This window comes from Dermacentor andersoni, chromosome 9 (genome assembly GCF_023375885.2).
Source record: "Dermacentor andersoni chromosome 9, qqDerAnde1_hic_scaffold, whole genome shotgun sequence".
Taxonomy (NCBI): domain Eukaryota; kingdom Metazoa; phylum Arthropoda; class Arachnida; order Ixodida; family Ixodidae; genus Dermacentor; species Dermacentor andersoni.
In genome coordinates, this window is record NC_092822.1 from 62,095,409 (window position 1) to 62,113,266 (window position 17,858).

General features: G+C 46.2%; 1 protein-coding gene across 1 annotated transcript in view; it reads right to left on the bottom strand.

The window, feature by feature from the left end:
* Positions 1–13,495: 13,495 nt before the first annotated feature.
* LOC126528565 (uncharacterized) overlaps positions 13,496–17,858 on the bottom strand; it is an 89,813-nt gene continuing 85,450 nt past the window's right edge. The window contains exon 10 of the mRNA XM_072284542.1: positions 13,496–15,376. The gene's annotated coding sequence lies outside the window, so the exon portion shown is untranslated. The remainder of the gene's footprint in view (positions 15,377–17,858) is intronic.

Below are 17,858 nucleotides of genomic sequence, written 5' to 3' on the forward strand. Positions count from 1 at the left end.
GCCTTTCGAGCTACACGCATGTAGCTACATGCCAATGCAATAATAATGGCTCTATGTGCCCTGAAGGTCGAGATATCGCTTCTGCAAGTTTAAAAAAACACCAAGAACAAGATTTCGAGAACATGAAAAAAAATCACAAGATAACCTTATTTTTCATACATAACACTACACAATATTAAAATATTTCATACTGCCATTGCATCAATAGCCTCTGAAATATAGTCTTCCTGGTTGCAGTCATTCCGGTGATGCCTTCGGAACACCCAATGCAAGTTTTCAGCAGATGCACGCTTGTGTACACATGCCGCTGCTCTATGGCGGTCTTGCTCCGCCATGTGCTTGGTGCAGCCAGGATTCAGCGGCGGTTTATTGAACATGGCGCCTGAGGCTTTCCCATTCCCGGCATTAAACTTCATTACATCTTCAGCCGCAGCTGCTTGCGCACTGAACAGTGACACATGCTGTTCTTTTGGCACAGGCGCCCATGTCACAGAGTGGAGACTTTCGTTGTTGTTTTGAGTCTTTCCTCGTTGGCATCGCTCTAGAAATGCCTTTGCATACAAAGGTTGGCAGACTGTGGCGGTGCTTCGGAGCAGGCTCCCCTTTGGCCTTCGCAGCATTTTGCTGACATCATGATTCTGGGCCTTCTGGATAGAGAGTGATAGAGAGTATGTGGCCGTGACTGTGCTATGAATGGCTTGTGCATCATCCTTGTGCGATTTAAATGCCCAAATGTAATAATTACTCAGCTTAGTAGTTAGGTCAACAATTACCTTACCTTCGCCTCCAAGGCTGCCAGTTCTGGAGCAATTCTGCTTTAATTCAATGAGGGTGCACAGCGCTGTGCCCATTCTCTTGTGAACATGATTCGCGCAGTGTTCTTTTTCTACACTTATGTATCCATACACTCTGGCTTCTTGATGGGCAAGGAAGGTGCGGTTGGCACCATCCGAAAGTAGAGTCATATGTACCGCATCTTATGCTTTTGCAGTGACCTTTGAAAAAGGATCAGTGCAGCTTTAACTTACACATTCCACCGGCTTTCTTAATAGTGTTATTCTGGCACACATGATCCGTCTTGCAAGCGTCGTCGGTCGAGTCATCTTTTGGTACCTGTTCGCACCCAGGCCAAAAATTGTTGAGCACCGCAAAATCGAAGACGCAGCCTGTCAACAGCTCAATCACCGTGCCGACGCCGATATTGGATGAGTGGCCGCATGTCATCCACAAGACCTCGTACGACACGGCATTGTTATCTGCGTTGATCTTCACGCACTGATCGCGCACACGTCCCGACCAACTTTTCGGCAGCTTCGGTCGCCGCGGGTGCGAGCTTCGTTTTTAGATGGCACTGCCACGTTTTGCAATGCATGCCTCGGTGCGAGACTTTTGTCGCCGCCAAAATATCGTTTAGGGCGGTGAGGCGATTGCCAGTGCTCAGATTGTCCGCACAGCTAGAAAGTTCACGACGAACGGCTTGACTTTTCTTTCGCTGCTTAGACGCGGTGAACCCCACCTCCGCAACATTACCGCAGTTTCCGCACTCGACAGCCTACTTCACAGCAAGTCTATAATCCCGCTCATATTTTCGCATTGTGACGCTAGCACCACACATCGTACACTTCACACATACCAGCAACGCATTCTCAAACTCGCTATGATGAAGCTCGTAGCAAGCTCGTTTGTTCAAGCAGCAGCGTCGTCAGCGCGATAAAAAAATTTTCGCGTCGCAGGAGTTGAAGCTAACGCTTGAAGTTCTTTTTCAGCTCCTTGGTGAATGCGCTGCAAATCTTCTGGTTGCAGCATAGCAGTGTCATGCCGAACCGCCGATGAAACGGAGCCTGTTGGAAGCGCTTACGGGAGCTAGGCTTAATCCACAGTTGGGGGCTTTGTCGCTGCTCGACTCGTCGAGCGTGACGTTCTCCATGTCGTCGGAAAGCAGCGGTGCTGAGCGCATCTTAAACTTCAACTCCCGTGTTTCACTCCCATTTCTTTCCATATTTGTACTGTGTAGCAAACTTCGTAGATCATGGCGACACGATCATCGGCCTACGAAAAGGCGTCAGCGTGCCCGGCATGCATGAGCCAAACAGGCGCGGAGAAATGCAGACGAGGCACACCAGCTACAGTGTACGAGATGTATGTACTGTACAGGGTCGTCCACTTTTGGGGTGCACACGGCTCACCTAAAACCACTAAAATCCCTCCAAATGTCGTACAAAAATCCCTCACGTGACCTGATCCTAGGTGCCCAGGGACATTAGAGATTTTTGAGAAGGCTTGGTCAGGCGCGGTGGTGGCGCTAACGCCGTGGCGTGTTCGTCCTCAGCGTGATCGTTCTCTGGCGCGTGCGGACCGCGCGTTAATTGTTCAACGTTGCGTAGAAAGCCGTGAGTAGTGGTGGTGTGGCAGTGCGGCTTTGGTTTCGGTGAGCTCTGGCAGTACATAATCTGCGTTGTGTGTTCCTTGAGAACTCGGCGGTGGTGGCGAAGTGGCCTAGTGCCTCTGCAGCGAAGTTCTGCGAAATCGCGACGTGGCGTCGCCGTGTCCGACTTTGCTCAACGGACATCGAGAGATGTGCTGCTCGCTACAAGTCATGTAAATGCGACTGCGTCGACCGCCCACTGTTCAGCACTGGATGTGTGTTTGGTGTGCTGTGCTTGAAATGAGTGGTGCAGCGGGGGTGGTGGAAGAGCAGAGTGGCTTTGCGCGTTCACAGACATGTGCTCCCGTTTTGGTCAAATTAGCGGCTGTCACGGGATTCTGGTGTGCTCCTTGCCTAGTATGAAGTTTACGATGCTCACACACAGCATATGTTCACGTTTTTCCGTTCTATATGTCATTTGCATGACGACCGAATTGAAAGCGAGGCATATGTGTGTGTTCTTTGTGTTTGTGTGTTGTAAATTACTTTCTATTGTGGAAGTTCTGGCAGTCTTATTGCGCAAGGAGTACGAACGTAAACATATAAACATATTTATGTGTGTCTGAAATATTGAATTACTCATAATACCCAGATGTCGACTGATAAGTGGGCTACACAGCCTGTGTGAATCGGCTACCTTTTGTTGCGACGCTCTTCCGTGTGGTGCATGACTGATGCATGATTATTTCTGTATTTCTGTACTGTTGTCAAAACCATTTGTTTATTCACTCATTACGAATGTACTTCTTCTTCGCCGCAGTATATTTTATTTACGCGGTAGAGCACCCTAAAAGTGGGAGGGGGCCGCTATCACCCAGCATATGTTCACTTAGGCGGCCTGAGAGGCGGCGGGTGCGCGAGTAAAGAACTCTTATTATGTACAATGACGGTGTCCCCTTTCCACTTTTAGTATGCTTGACTGGAGTACATTAGCGTATTGTGAGAAAGGTCATCTTAAAAAGCCCAGTTGTGCAATGATTCTTTTGTAGCTTGCTACTTTGCAATACGGGGGTGGAAATAAGCATCGTGCAGTGAAGCATACTAAGAATGGAAAGGGCACATATATTTACACTGTGCTCATTATTTTCAATTTTCAATGTAGCACTACTTTGGTGCTACAGTTAATGGTCTCAAACGAGTTCAAGGAGCAAGAATTTAGCCCAGAAAAAAATATTACACTGAACAGCTGTACCTAGTTGTATCATTTTGCCTATGCAGCTTTATATAACCCTGTCCACACGTACCTAAAGCACGAGTGGCATTGTGGAAAAAAAAAAAAAAAAAAAACAAGCTTTTGATATTGCTTTGGAGAAAATTCGTCTGTTTCGGCCTAACAGTATATATACATACTGCGCATACCTGCATTCGGTATACCTTATCACCAACTGTAAGTCACCTTCTTACCTCATCAGTGAATCACTCCTGCAACCAAGTGTGCTGGTCCGGGTTTTACCTGCATTTCCACCTGTGCATTTGGTAAAAGTCTGGCTGTTTACTGTAACTTCACATTTCAAACATTTGGTTGCATAAGAGGCTTTGGCAACACTGACAACCCTAACGCCTGGACAGGCTTCACGAAAGGCCACCAGTACCTCCTCGTTGCAGACTGTGCTCTACATCCTTCTTGGTTCGACTGTGACTAAGAACCCATATATCTTTCCTCCGAAGCGGCTGGTATTGGCGATGCTTTGATGCAGAAAGAGGCTATTGTCGCACATGTCAACCTTAGGCCACAAACTAATCTGGCGCAGGTGGAAATAGTCTTTTCTTTCCCAGATGCTGGTTTAGCCTCACGAGGCACATTCCTTCAGTCAATTTGCACACTGTCAATGTGAGTGAGACTGAACAAAGGTTGGCTATGGTGTCAGGTTTCTTGCCTGGTTTTGGTAGTGGCATCATGACCAAGTGTTTCCGCTCTCAGGGGAATTCCAATATTCCAGATTTCATTGATTAGAAGCAATAGCGCTTGCTTCCTCATTTCGGCAAGATTCATCAACATCTGCAAAATGACTCCCATCTTTGCCACGTGCGCTTTAAATGTTGACATGCTCGAGAGCAACAGGTTCTGCCATCATAAAGAGGCTTTCCATTCTTTGGCAAGTGGTCATTAAGGTGCGTACAACTCTGGTGATGGTCACAGACTGTGGGGTAGTCAGGGAAAGCATCCGCAGCTTGTTCCTCAAATTTCTCAGATGTGCACTGAAGATCGAGCAGCGTGTTTTCAATAGTATTACAGTACTTAATTCATCCTGTTATAGCCAAGAATGTGTCACAGCTTACTGAGACCTATATGTTCAACCAATGCACAGTGGTCCATCCACTAGTCTCTGGCAAGTTTCTTAGCATGACCTCTTGCCTGCTTAGTCTTGTGCAGAACATTGATCAGAGCTTGTTACGTGCATCCACAATTTAAGTATGCAGTATGCAGCTTGGCCTGCTCACCCCAAGGTTGCAGCAGGTGCTTGTCAGGGCTGGATGTTGCCCCAGTAAGCTCTAGTTCGCATGTTGCTCTTTGCAGAGTGTAAAGGATTCGTGTTGCTAGTGATTCTTCAACACCTTCACATTCTGCAGACTCAAATGCATCACGGAAATGGCCCCAGCGTGAAGCATTTTCACCCCTACATCAAGTGTTATATCGGATAATGGTTGCTGCCTCTTGGGGCAGAGTCACACTGACACTGGATGAAGGCCCCGGTTGCCCATGCTAGGCAAGTGCTAGGCAAACCCTTCTGGTTTTAATGGAGGGTGTGGAAGTTGGGACAGATGGCGTCATTTGCTAATTTGAGGTCTGTAGTGTCTGCTTTGTCAAGGTGGCATCCTCTTGGCCATATGTCTTTGCATCCCCAATGTGGTTGATGTGCATTCAGCTCACCTCGACTGGGTATTCTGTGCTCAGGAAAGTGAATTTGAAGATGAGCTTCGCCTCACTACAAATACATAGTATGCATGTACGTCATTCAATGATACTCCGCGACTTCCAGTTTACGGCAGCGCCATCTTGGAGAACCTATAGGCCTATGCGCGCGCCTGTTGATAAGGTACCCCAAGATGGTGGAAGGTAGCGGAAGCAGCGGATGTGACGTCATGTGCATACTATGTATATGTATTGCATTGGGACCATTCAGCATGTGAAAATAAAAATACTGGAAATATAGAGCTCGAGAGCACCTGAGATTATAGTAAAGCGGGCGGGGCAGTATCTTCAGGATAACAGGGACATCAAAGCTGGAACTAGGGCTGCCATACATGCCGTCACCGCAATACACTGTTTGCTTCATCGTATTACACAAATGTGTTGCGGTGAAGTTATTGCAGACGCATATACACATTCATTCATCCCTATTTTGCACAGAACCCTGCGTCCCATTGCTAAAGCTAAGAGCGCAAAAAACGGGCAGAGATGCAGCTGAACATCACAGGGCACAGTATTAAGCTCCACCTCACTGTGTTTATCACGCCCTTAGTACCAATAATATTAAACATCTACTCTGCATTTTAGTTCGTGCAATTCTGGCAGACAGTGTGATGTCCCTAAAGCTCCGTTATGTTCACAGCACTACGCGATAATTGTCGTAAAGCCCTCGATAAAATTAAACCACATGAAGTCACGGATAGCGCACTAGCGCTGAACACGATTGGAAACATGCGTTCGCTGCACCATTTCAAGGACGCGTGAACAGTTGTAAGCAAACACCACCTTAAGCATTCTATTACTTACGTAACGTAAGTCGTGGCGAAGAACACGTGCAATATACCTCCGCCTACGACGCCCATCAAGTAAAGGTACATGTGCAATGTGATGACACTGCACTGCCGAAAAGGGCGAACACGGCGATGCTGCTGCACAGCGCCGGTTCGCACTGTGCAGATATCTAGGCGGAAGCCCACCATGCTGTGTGGATGTAGATTGTTGTCGTGCATATGCTGATTGAGTCTGTTTAAAGCAACATGCTCGAGCAGTTTCTCGTGACATGATGTGAGTGATATGGGGCGGAGGTTCGATACGGTGTGGGGTTTGTTCTGTTTTGTGATGGAGATAATTTTGGCATGGCGCCAGGACTGTGGCAGGGTGCACTCTCTCCAGCATTGATTAAAATATTCTGTAATCTATGTGATAGATTGATCATCCAGGTTACGGAGCATAGAGTTTGTTATTCTGTCCTTTCCTGGTACAGAGTTTGTGCGGATGTTTTGGAGGGCCATGCGGACCATTTGCTTCGAAATATCGGTGTCAAGGGCCTCATTTGGGGCTCCTGTGTAGGGTGATAGAGGGGAGGAGGTGCCGGGTGCCATGTGTTCTGTCCGGAGCTGGTCCAGAAGGGTGTCGGGGGAAAGCGTGGAGTTGTGAATGAGGCATGTAATGAGGTGTTGTGATGCTGTGCGTGAGTGTAAGGGGTCAACAAGGTGCCGTAGGAGTTGCCATGGGTTCTTGGTAGAGAGGCTGCCAGATACACAGTTGCACACCTGACCCCAGTTGGAACAGCACAGCTCCTAGGCATGCGCAGCAATTTGTGTCTGTAGCATGGCCAGTATTTGTTTTAACTTTCTATTATCTTTCTGTCGTTTCCATCTCTCCAGGATGGATGCTGTGGTGTGCCTCCCAGAGGTGGGCTAGGCGCGTGTCCAGTGTTGGGGTGTCGGGTGACGTGGTAATGTGTTGTATGTGTGCAGTTATGTTGCTTAGGAGAGATGCGACCCTATGATCAATGTCTTGTGTTGGGGTGTCTGGGAGTTATCGGCGTGCGAACTGGATTGCGTCCCATTTAATAAGATTGTGGGTGAGGAGTTGAGGGCGGTGTTGTGTGTGAGGTATTTGTATGGCGATAATGTAATGGTCGCTTCCGAGTGTGTGTTGCGAACATGACCACGAGAGGCCTTCGAGGCAACGGCTGAGTGTAAGGTCCGGACTAGTGTCCATGGTTACCCTATTGTCGATTCGGGTTGGTGTGTGATAGTTGTTATGTGTAGTAAGGCGCAGGTCTTGGATGGTAGTCCAAAGCCTGCGACCCCGTGCTGTGGTGTTCCTATAACCTCAGTCTGTATGCTAAGAGTTGAGGTCGTCTCCTATGAGTAGGGGATTTCGGCCCACAATGTGATGAATTTTCTGGAGTAGAGCATCGAGAGTGGTCATGGCTTGGCATGGGGTGTGGTGTATGTCGGCAATAAAGATCGGAGCTGTACTACGTTTCATGGGGATGATTTCGATGAGAACGCATGGAGTCATGAAGGTGATTGTGTGTTCTTGGTTGGTAATAGTGCGATGTATCAGTGTGGACACCCGATGGTTGTCGGTGGTGTCTGAGTGTACTGCGTGATAACTGTGAAGGTTGGCTTGGTGCTGTGTGTCCTGTAACAAAAGGAGCTTAGGTATATGGCAGGGAGGGTAAGTTGCAGTGGCGCACGCTTGCCTCGAAAGCAGCGGCAGTTCCATTGGGTTAGTGATAAGTGGGTAGAATTATCCCGGCCCGCCATATTGGAGCGTGGGTGGGGTGAGAATAGGTTCTCGTGGTGGTAGCGGAAGCGGGATAGGAGGAGTAGGTGGGTGTAGGATGGAGGTAGGGGACCCCTCATGTGAAGAGCTGGTATTTGTCTCTAGCCTCTAAAGGCACGTCTCAAATTGTGCACAAGTATGTTCGAGAGTTAGGCTTAAGCGTGTGAAAAGTTTGTCCACCTGTTGCTCAAGGTGGCAAGATAGCTGCTCGGCGAGTGTTGTGAATTTAATTTCAAGGCGCGCCTCCAAAGCTACCAATTTAGCATCATATTTGGATTCCAAGTCTTTGAGATCAGCCTGATAATCATCATGCGAGTCCGATGAGCATTTCTTTTTATGGGGGGGGGGGGGGGGGGGGGGGCGGTGAGAGGTGGTTATGGCAGGTGTGTCGGGTTACTCCACAGTGGGTGGGAGGATTCGTTCTGGGGAGAGATGTTGGGGTGGGGAGAAGGGGGGAACAGGGTTGTGCGTTAAATGTGTTGTGAGGTGGCTTACCTCCACATGGAGAGCCCGAAGCTCCTGGTCACGGAGGTCCGAGGTAAGCGGGGTGTTGCTTGCCAGTTTTATGGTCACGTTGGGCGTCTTCAGCTTGTCAGCCCATGTCGGTTGGTCCGAGCTCTTGGAGCGCCCTGTTTGTTGGCTGGCAGATGGTTCTGGGCATTCGGATCCTGCACTACATGGTAAGTGGTTGTCTACTCGTCGCTGGGATCGTGCTTCGCCTTCGGAAGTGGGCTTGGTCGTCCTATGGAGGTGGTGGTGCTTGCATTCCCGGGTCCTGGACAAATGCGGGCCTTGGCAAATGATGCAGACTGGAGTGCATATTGGAGTTGGCTCCTTCAGGTGTAACTCGCCACATCTGGGGCACTTGTGTGTCCTAAGTTGGATACAGACATCTGTGAGGTGGCCTATGGTCCAGCAGTTACTGCAGGTTTCGACCCTTGGTGTACAGGGCATGCACAGCTGCAGCCTTCCACCATAAACAATTTTTCGGGGGACGATGGCTTGACCAAAGGTGATGACTATTGAACGTGTGAGTTCCATCCGTCGAGCATCTAGTATAGTAATGTGGGGATTGCGGGCGATCAAGTCTGCTAGAAGTCCTTGTGCCTATTCTTTCCAGTAGGCGTTCGTAATAACTCGCCGAACTGAGCCATCAGGAGGTGCAACATATGCCGCCATGGCATACTCAAGTCGGTCGCAGATGATGTACTGGAGATGTATGAGCTTGAGAGCATCATCTTGATTTGATGGAGATGTATGAGCTTGAGACACTATGCAAGCGTTATTGACGGGGTGAATCCAAAGTTTCAGCTTAGATGGGTTGGTCAGTGCAGCGGCCTGCATGAGAGCATTCAGGAAGTAGCGTGGCTGCAGCGTCGTCAGGTCAAGGCCTCCCTAGGAGCGGAAGATGACTTTATATTCATCTGGGGGAAGAGCCGGCCGTTGGCTTGATCTTTTGTGCAGCTGTATGGAGCGCGCATAGCTGCGATGAGGAGCTGTGTAGTGCAGGAGTTGTGGCAGTCTCCTGCGTCTCCAGATTGACAGGACTGGCATTTGTACCTTGTGTCGCTTTTCTGGTTTCCTGGTGGTTCGCTTGGGTTCTCAGGACTTGGGTTCAGTCCCGAGGGTCCTACTGGCTCGGGTCCATGTCCGTACCTTGCACTTGAACCTCCATGCTGGCCACAGTAGGGGAGGTTGCGTCGCGAGGCTTAGCACGGCAGTGGTGCAAAGGGGCCGGGTTTTCGGGCCTGGTGTCCCTCCTGGGGCTCGCCCAATCCTCAAGAGGGGTCACTAGAGAGCGCTCACCTGTCTGAAGGCGTTGGTGTAGTTGTGGGCACTCGAGATATCAGCGATTGGGAATTTTCGCTGTCACAGTGCGGAGCCGAAGCGAGGAGGACCCAGCGGCCAGTCCCAGGAAGAAGACAGTTTGCTACATCAGACATTTGCTGCTGCAACTCGTTCTTGTGCTTGGCGGGCTGCTTACCAGTTAGCCCTAGCGCAGTGGGCACGCGTACTTGATTGCTCTTGCAGTGAGCCTTTGCCTGTAAGCACCATGACTGTCGCACTATGCTGTATCTTGGGCGAATAGACCCGCATTTGTTGCCAATCTGACTCTGGAGCCTTCTCTGCGCCATGTCGGAGAGTTGACGAACCCTGCCATAGTGCCTTTATGCGCTACGGCAGGAGCGTCGCGTCCAGTGGAGGAGTGTCGTGCCCTTTCCTGACCATCGCTCCTAGGGTATGTCTTATGCAAACCCATCTCCACAACGGGAACGTATCAACAAGGCTCTACTGTATATGGGTAAGGTTGAGGGCACGTGGCAAGGATAAGCACACTGCACAGGACATTTAATATGTGAACCTTATCTTCACTTCCACCACATCCCCAATGGTAAGGAAAGAAAGAGAGTGAGTGAGTGTGCATGTGTGTATGCCTGCGTGCATAAATAATAATAAATAGAAAGTACCACAAAGGAATACAATATAGGATGCAGAACATTACACCTCTGATGGTCGACCTCTCTGTCTTTCCTATCAATAAATTCTATTCTATATACACCTCTGACATGTGCACTGTGCCTGCTCAGCCGGCTATGGAGAGAATACCAGTGGCAGCATGCTGTCAAGCAGGACAAGCCCTGCTAGCTGTTGCTATTCTGGCTATGGTCCTGGCTATCTCCTTCACTAAATTTCTGTATGAAGCTCTGCAGGCTTGGTGGGCAGGTACTTTCACTCTTTGAAGTTGCCAGATTGCTCAGACTCGGAAGCTGCAATACTGCTGGATGCACCTGTGTAAATTGGCATGTGTTTCACACATTCCAAAACCATGACACCAGCGGGAACTTTATATGCCGTACAAAGTACAAACAACATTTCCAGCCACTGCTCTTAATTTCTAATTTGCTTAGCATTCACAGGATACTTAATGCCCTTTTCAATAGCCATCATTGTCTCCAACCATTTTCTAGCCAACTTGAGTGATTGGGTTAAGGGATTAGCACCATGTTGCTGTGCTGAAGGATCTGGGCTCAAAACCACCCGTTAGACCAACTTTGGTCTTTGATTATGTGACACTGAGTACCTGCTGCTATTCAACAAACCTCTTTGATGGCAACTTTGGTAATTGGGTATGTGCCAGTGGGTATGTGTGGTACTCGTCAATGTAAAAAAAAAAACCTTTAGAAATTGTCTGATGCTGGGCAGAATCAAACTTGCATTATATATATTCAGGCATGTGTCATGTACAAACTTCGCTGTGACAGTGCTAGATTGTGTAGTCTTAGAGGGACGCACGAGATGAGAACCTGGATGCATTTTCACGCCTCAAACATGACGCATCTTGGCAGTGGTAATGCAGTTTGTCACTAAACTACTTTAATGCTAATTGTGAGAAATATCATACTGTCATCAATTCTTGCAAGACATTTTCTTGACAGCAAACAAACACATGCCAAAATTTCAACAAGAAAGAGTTTTTATGAAATTTGAAGTCCCGTACGGGTCTCTCATTCACATCTCACAAAAGATGTGAACGAAGAACCCGTAGAACACTCGAAACGTGAAAAAAATTGCTTTTTGTTTAAACTTTGGTTAGTGTTTGTTTGCTTTCAAGAAGAAAATGTACAGCACTTGCCAGACGGCGTTCCACCGAACCCTGGATCATGCAATACATGTGACATGAGTGCACATGTACAATTTTCCAGTCCGCATGTTTGCATATCTCAGCAGCAGATTCCGGCCAGAGGCAACACCCACTACACCATTTCAATACAGCGTACAAGCTTTACTCGGTTTCCAGACAAGACATCACTAAAGATTACTGATAACGTCTCAAAAGTTGCAGTGCTCACTTCTCAAGTCGTTGCCTTTGTGTGCGAATGGAGACCTGTGTTATGGGGTTTGCGAATGCTAAACCAGAAGTCCGACACTGGACATTTAACTATTCCCATACCGCGCCCATTCAGCGTTGTTAGCCTGCTAACTATGGTTTAATTGAAACGCCGGTTTCGAGACTTTCTGCGCCACTCATGGACACACTGCACTATCAGACGTGAAGGAAGAGAACTGTTCTTTCGTTTCCTAAGTTGTTCGCTTTTTTCTACAAGGCGGTAATTTTTGAATGCGTTGCGAAGTTTTTGCGCTCGTCGAAGTAGAAAGCAAAAATGGCCGCCCACCATTAATGATTTGAAACGCCGCTTTTGAGACCTTCTGCACTGCTCACAGACACTGCGCAGTAGAATGTGAAGGAGGAGAACTATATTTTTGTTTTCTAAGCAGTTTGCTTTTTCCCCACCAGGTGTTAATTTTTGAACGCACTCCGGAAGCGGCGGGCGTGCTTCGAAAGATCACAGATCTCTTGATTTCTCCGTGTCTGTGGCTGATTTTATTGATGGACCGAGCAGCAGCGAGTCAGGATGCTAACTGTTCGTCGGACTTTGAATCTGAGACCGACGACGATGCAAGCCAACCCAGAACATCAACGGCTGCAGCCCAGAACACCAACGTGTAGTGCTTGCACTTTTTTTTTTAATGCGAGGTTAAATACCTCACGGCATACAGGGGTATGAGATGCGAGCGAATAAGGATGATTAAATGAATGAAAAAAGAGCTTGCACTTAATTTTGTAGTGAAACAACTGCTCAATGAAAATTTATTTTTTTCAGAGATAGTGATAGCAATATATCTTGTACATCTCATCATTTTTGTTACATTTTTTTTCTTAGTAGATACAAGCGTGTCTTTACAAACTTTGTTCAATCTTATCCCACAATCTTGATTTTGGTATATTACATCTTTTTTAACGGTAATATTTAAAGTAATATTAAAAGAAAAGCTGTACAATATAGAGAGCTGGATATCTCTCAATTCAGTTTATAAATCATTTTATGCCGAAAAAAAAGTCAATTAGTTCATCCACAACAAAACTTGTGACACCCTGGCCTTTAGGGCTTTTAGGGCTTCTCCTCCAAGTGACGGGACATATGTCAATCAATGTGTCAATGTGTCAAAATCAATCAGTCAATCTAGAAAAAAAGAAACTGCGAGCTCCTGACTTCTAAGTCTTCTTCCCTGCATGACAGAACATGTGGTTGGTGAGGTGGTCTTTCCTCGAAAAGGATGCACCGCAGTGTTCACAGGAAAAGGAACGCTCTCCAGTGTGGGTACGCAAATGGCGTGTCAGGTTGCTGGTCTGAGTGAACGTTTCTGGGCACAGGTGACACTGGTAGGGGTGCTCGCCTGTATGGGTGCGCAGATGGCGTGTCAGGCAGCTGCGCTGAATGAATGCATCCGAGCACACGTGGCACTTGTAGGGGTGCTCTGCCAGGTGGGTGCGCACACGATGGCGTGTCAGGCTGTTCTTCTGAGTAAATGCTTCTGGGCACAGGTGGCATTTGAAGGGATGCTCGCCTGTGTGCATGCGCAGGTGTTGGGTCATGTGCTTCTTGTGCTTAGTCTTGTAAGTGCACTGACGGCAGCAATGCAGCCGGCTACATACAGACACGAGTGAAAGGTACTGCTCACGGGATGCCAATCGCAAGGAATCTGCAAAGTCAGAAGGAGCACAGGAAGTCAGTGTATGAATGAATGAATGAATGAATGTTTATTTGACAGAAAAAAATACAGAGAATCTCTGTCAAAGAGGCTGACAAAAAGGCACGAATGCCTGACTAAGTGTCAGTTCCCTTCCCCGACCCGTTCTCAGTGCACAAAACACTCAAGCACACAGGGCAAGCATGGTACACAAAGTGGATACATACACAAAAAAATGAAAAGTACATGAAATACGTAACAGAAATACTAATAACATAACAGAAATAGCAATGTGTCATCTATTTGATGGAACTAAAGTACTACATCTGGCGATTAAAAAGTGTTGCCACACTTGAAGGCAAGAAACTTGATAACGTTGGCCTACAGTGAGCTGGTGCAGTACATGTCTCACACCATTTCCTATCTCTGTATAGATCTCTGTATACAATAGTATTCTTAATACATACATTACAGCTCGCAACACAGTGGGGGGATTTGGCGACCAATTTCAACATGATGCCTAAATAATCACTTATGCACTCACGAATAAAACAAAGTATTACGTTTTCTTTTGCATCACAAAACAGCACAAGAGCATGAATACATATTTGAACATGTATTTGAACATATTTGAGCATATGAGATGAAATATTAACATAAATGAAAGTAGTATAAGACAAAATGAAAAATATGGGAAACTAAAGAAAGAATATAAAAACCAACACAGCATATATAAGAGGTTAAATTGATGTGACACCTGTTGGTAGAGGAGAATACAGCTCCACTTCTGAACATTAAAAAGAAAGCATCATTATCAATAATAAAAAAAAAACTAGCCTTGGTAAGTGCAAACTTTGGCTCCCAACACATAGAAGTCAGATTGGGCCTACAATTTTTATATTATGCTAAAACCGTTTATTGACGGCACATATAAATACCAGAAAAAGACGTTTATTTGCTATCTAAATGTGCTAATCACATTTAGAATAAGCATAATTAATTATAAGAAATATTTTGCAGCCTTTTTCAGCAGTGGGGGGTAAACAAGGTAGAAACATGGAAGTGGCTTAACCTCAAGCCTCCATGTGGGATTTGTACAGACAGTTCTCTTCATATGTGAACCATAGCTGCACCTTTTATTTGCTTTACGCCATGTGTGTGACACCACTGCGGCCAGAGATCTTGCATCGTACTTTGAAAAGAAAGTGAGCCACGTGCAACACTTCTTTCCCGTCCTGTGCTCCTGCTCTAAACCAACAAATGATGCTTGCTGCCTGTTTAAGTGTTGGCCAAAAACTCAGCAAGAAAAAAAAAATTTCTGGTAAGTTGCCTGTAGGCAACATTCAATGAAGGGCTAAATAGTCAAATTACTTTTAATTTGAAGGTGGTGGGACAGTGCCATCTTTGAGCATTAAACAAGAGATTCTTTCGCTCCAATAGTGCATTGTAAACACTTTCCATGATCCTGTTGCATTTCTTAAGCAACAGCGACATGAAACGAACCCTCCCTCCTCGCCTTCACCCCCCACCCCACGTATGCTATTGCACATATGTATACATAAAAACAGTCAATATTCCACATTGTGTATTAAATTCTCTGTTCATACATTGCAGGGTATATCTATTTTACCCAGGTCATTACATAGAAGTCAGTGCAATGAAACCCTTTATTTTTTTTCATAACTTCAGTAAAATGATGGGACACCAAGCGAATTTGCCATCAGACTTGCTCCAGACAAGAATAGCATGGGTAGCAATCAGTAAAGGGTTGTATCACCAACACAATGATAAATCAACCATAGATCAAGCTGCTGTGTTAAGTAACAACGAAAAAAAAGGATGTTGTTTGAGAATCAGGCAAGCTGGCTTCCAGTCGAAGCCCAAGCAATACAACTTGTTCGACGTTTTTCCAGGTGGCACGGACACATCTGAAACAGCATGAGGATCACTGTCAGAGCCAGCATAAACACTAACAGTTCCACCCACACAAAGCACACAAGGCTGGGGCACAATGCTTTGCTTCACAATATATTATAATCTCATATATCTATTACGAACACTTATTCACTGACTCCTGCTGAACCTACTCAATAACACAAAAACCTTTTTTAAGTACGAAAGAATCAGTGTTTGGACGTTAAGTTCACAACACAATCAGTCTTGATCACATTCGCTCCTAATTCAAACAACAAATGTCCCAATGCTCTTGCCAGCACTCAGTGCATCGAAAGCGTGACTGGCAAATACTGGTTAAGCCTCTTTTCCTATAACCGAGACATCTATTAAATACATCATTCACACCTTCACAGAAAAATGGCTCTTGAACAAGAATAAACTTTTACCTAGCTTGCAGCCAGGATAAAATACTCATCAACGTCATTATTGTCAAAATGTAATTCAATTATGATTTCTCCGACTTCCTAGATTGCACAAAACTTCAGAGCAACAAAGACACCTTGGCATGTTGTAATACATGAAGCTCTTTTGGGTTACTGAATAACGTAATGTGATTGACAATATGTCCAAATGCATACTGCTGTCACTATCACTTGGATGAAAACACCAGCCTATTGGCCATGTGTGTAGGCAATCAAGTGATGAGGCAAACATGTTTAAATGGCACGAAGTTCCTGGCTTTGCACTGCAGTTCGCATCAATTGCAACACTGCCACAGCACGTTTCACTGCTACACCCCCGACACGAATGCCTGTGCACACATACAGCTCTTCTAGATCTTTTGCCTTTGCACAATAACATTTACTTGGAAGTCGGTGCATGTGATCCCTTAAGGGGGAAGATGGATTTTCGAATATAAATTTTTTTAGATCCTCACCCTGACTTTGTCATGCTGGTTTCAAGAATGGAATTAAATTTTGCATATGGTCAATAGTTCAGAGATATCTAAAATTGATTATGTATTGTTTATCTGTACATGAAAGAACGCTCACTACCAGCCAGAATGTTAACATTGACATATGGCTGGACACTAGAGAGAGTAAGGAAAAGAAATGCTGGAGCACTTTTTTTATATAGCAGGTGTTGACAATCTTATAGCAAATTAAAATTTAATATTTAGAAATGGCTAACATGTGATGCAACTATTGGCTAACTTACAATCTTCAAAAGTCAAAATTTAAAAATCTGCTCCTGGCCTTTCGAGCTGCACACATGTAGCTACGTGTGCAAAAGTAATGGCTCTATGTGCCCTGAAGGTCGAGATATCCCTTCTGCAAATTTATGAAAACACGAAAAGCGATATTTTGAGCGAACATGAAAAACAGAAAATAAAGGAAACTTATTTTTAATACAGAAGACTACAAAATATTAAAACGTATACAACTGCCATTGCATCACTAGCGTCCAGGAATATAGTCTGCCTGGTTGCAGTCATTCCGGTGATGCTTTCTGAGCGCCCGATGCAAGTTTTCAACAGAGGCATGCTTGTGTGCACATGCTGCTCTGTGCCGGTCTTTCTCCGCCATACGCCTGGTGTGGCCAGGATACAACCGCAGTTCATTGAGTACGGCTGCCGAGGCACTCTCCATTCCCAGCATTACACTTCATTACAGCCTCAACCACAGCTGCTTGCACAGTGAATGACGCATGCTGTTCCTTTGGTGCAGGTGCCCATGTCATAGAGTGGAGATTTTTTGTTGTTTTGAGTCTTTCCTCGTTGGTGTCACTAAGAAGTGCTTCATCACACAAGCGCTTATACACAGGAGGAAGTGCCTCACATAGGGTGGCAGATTGTGGCGGTGCTTTGGAGTAGGCTCTCCTTTGGCATTTGCAAAATTTTGTCAACACCATGATTATAGGCCTTCTGTAGAGAGAGATTGATTTGACGTCGCATCATTCGAAGTAATGTGGTGGTACATGGCCGTGACTGCCTTATACATGCCCTTTGCATCACCCATATGCACTTTCAAGGCCCAATGACAATAATTATTCAGCTTAGTAATTAGGTAACCAGTTAGCTTACCTTTGCATGCAAGGCTGCCAGTTCCAGAGCAGTTCTGCTTTGATTCTGTGAGGGTGTATAGTGCAGGGCGCATTCTCTTGTCAGCATGTCAAAGCAAGTGCTCCGTCGATACGTTAGGCTGCCGTCAATCTTGGTGGCTCATAGCTGGTGATGGACGTTGAAGTCACCACTGAAGACCAAGGATCCGGTGGGCGTCAGCGGTACGTTGCAGTGCATGGCAGTATATCTTTTTTTAAAGCTAAACCCCAGCCGTTCTGACTTCAGTGCGAATATAATGATGCAGGTGAGCCATGATGCTTACTCAAGTGTTGCAAGCACTGAATTGAGAGCATCCAGCACTTGCATTGCACTTCGCGCTGACGGAGTGTGGAGGTTATTTAAGAGCATTCGAACCGTATTCATCAGAGACCAGAGCATCATAACCACTTGCC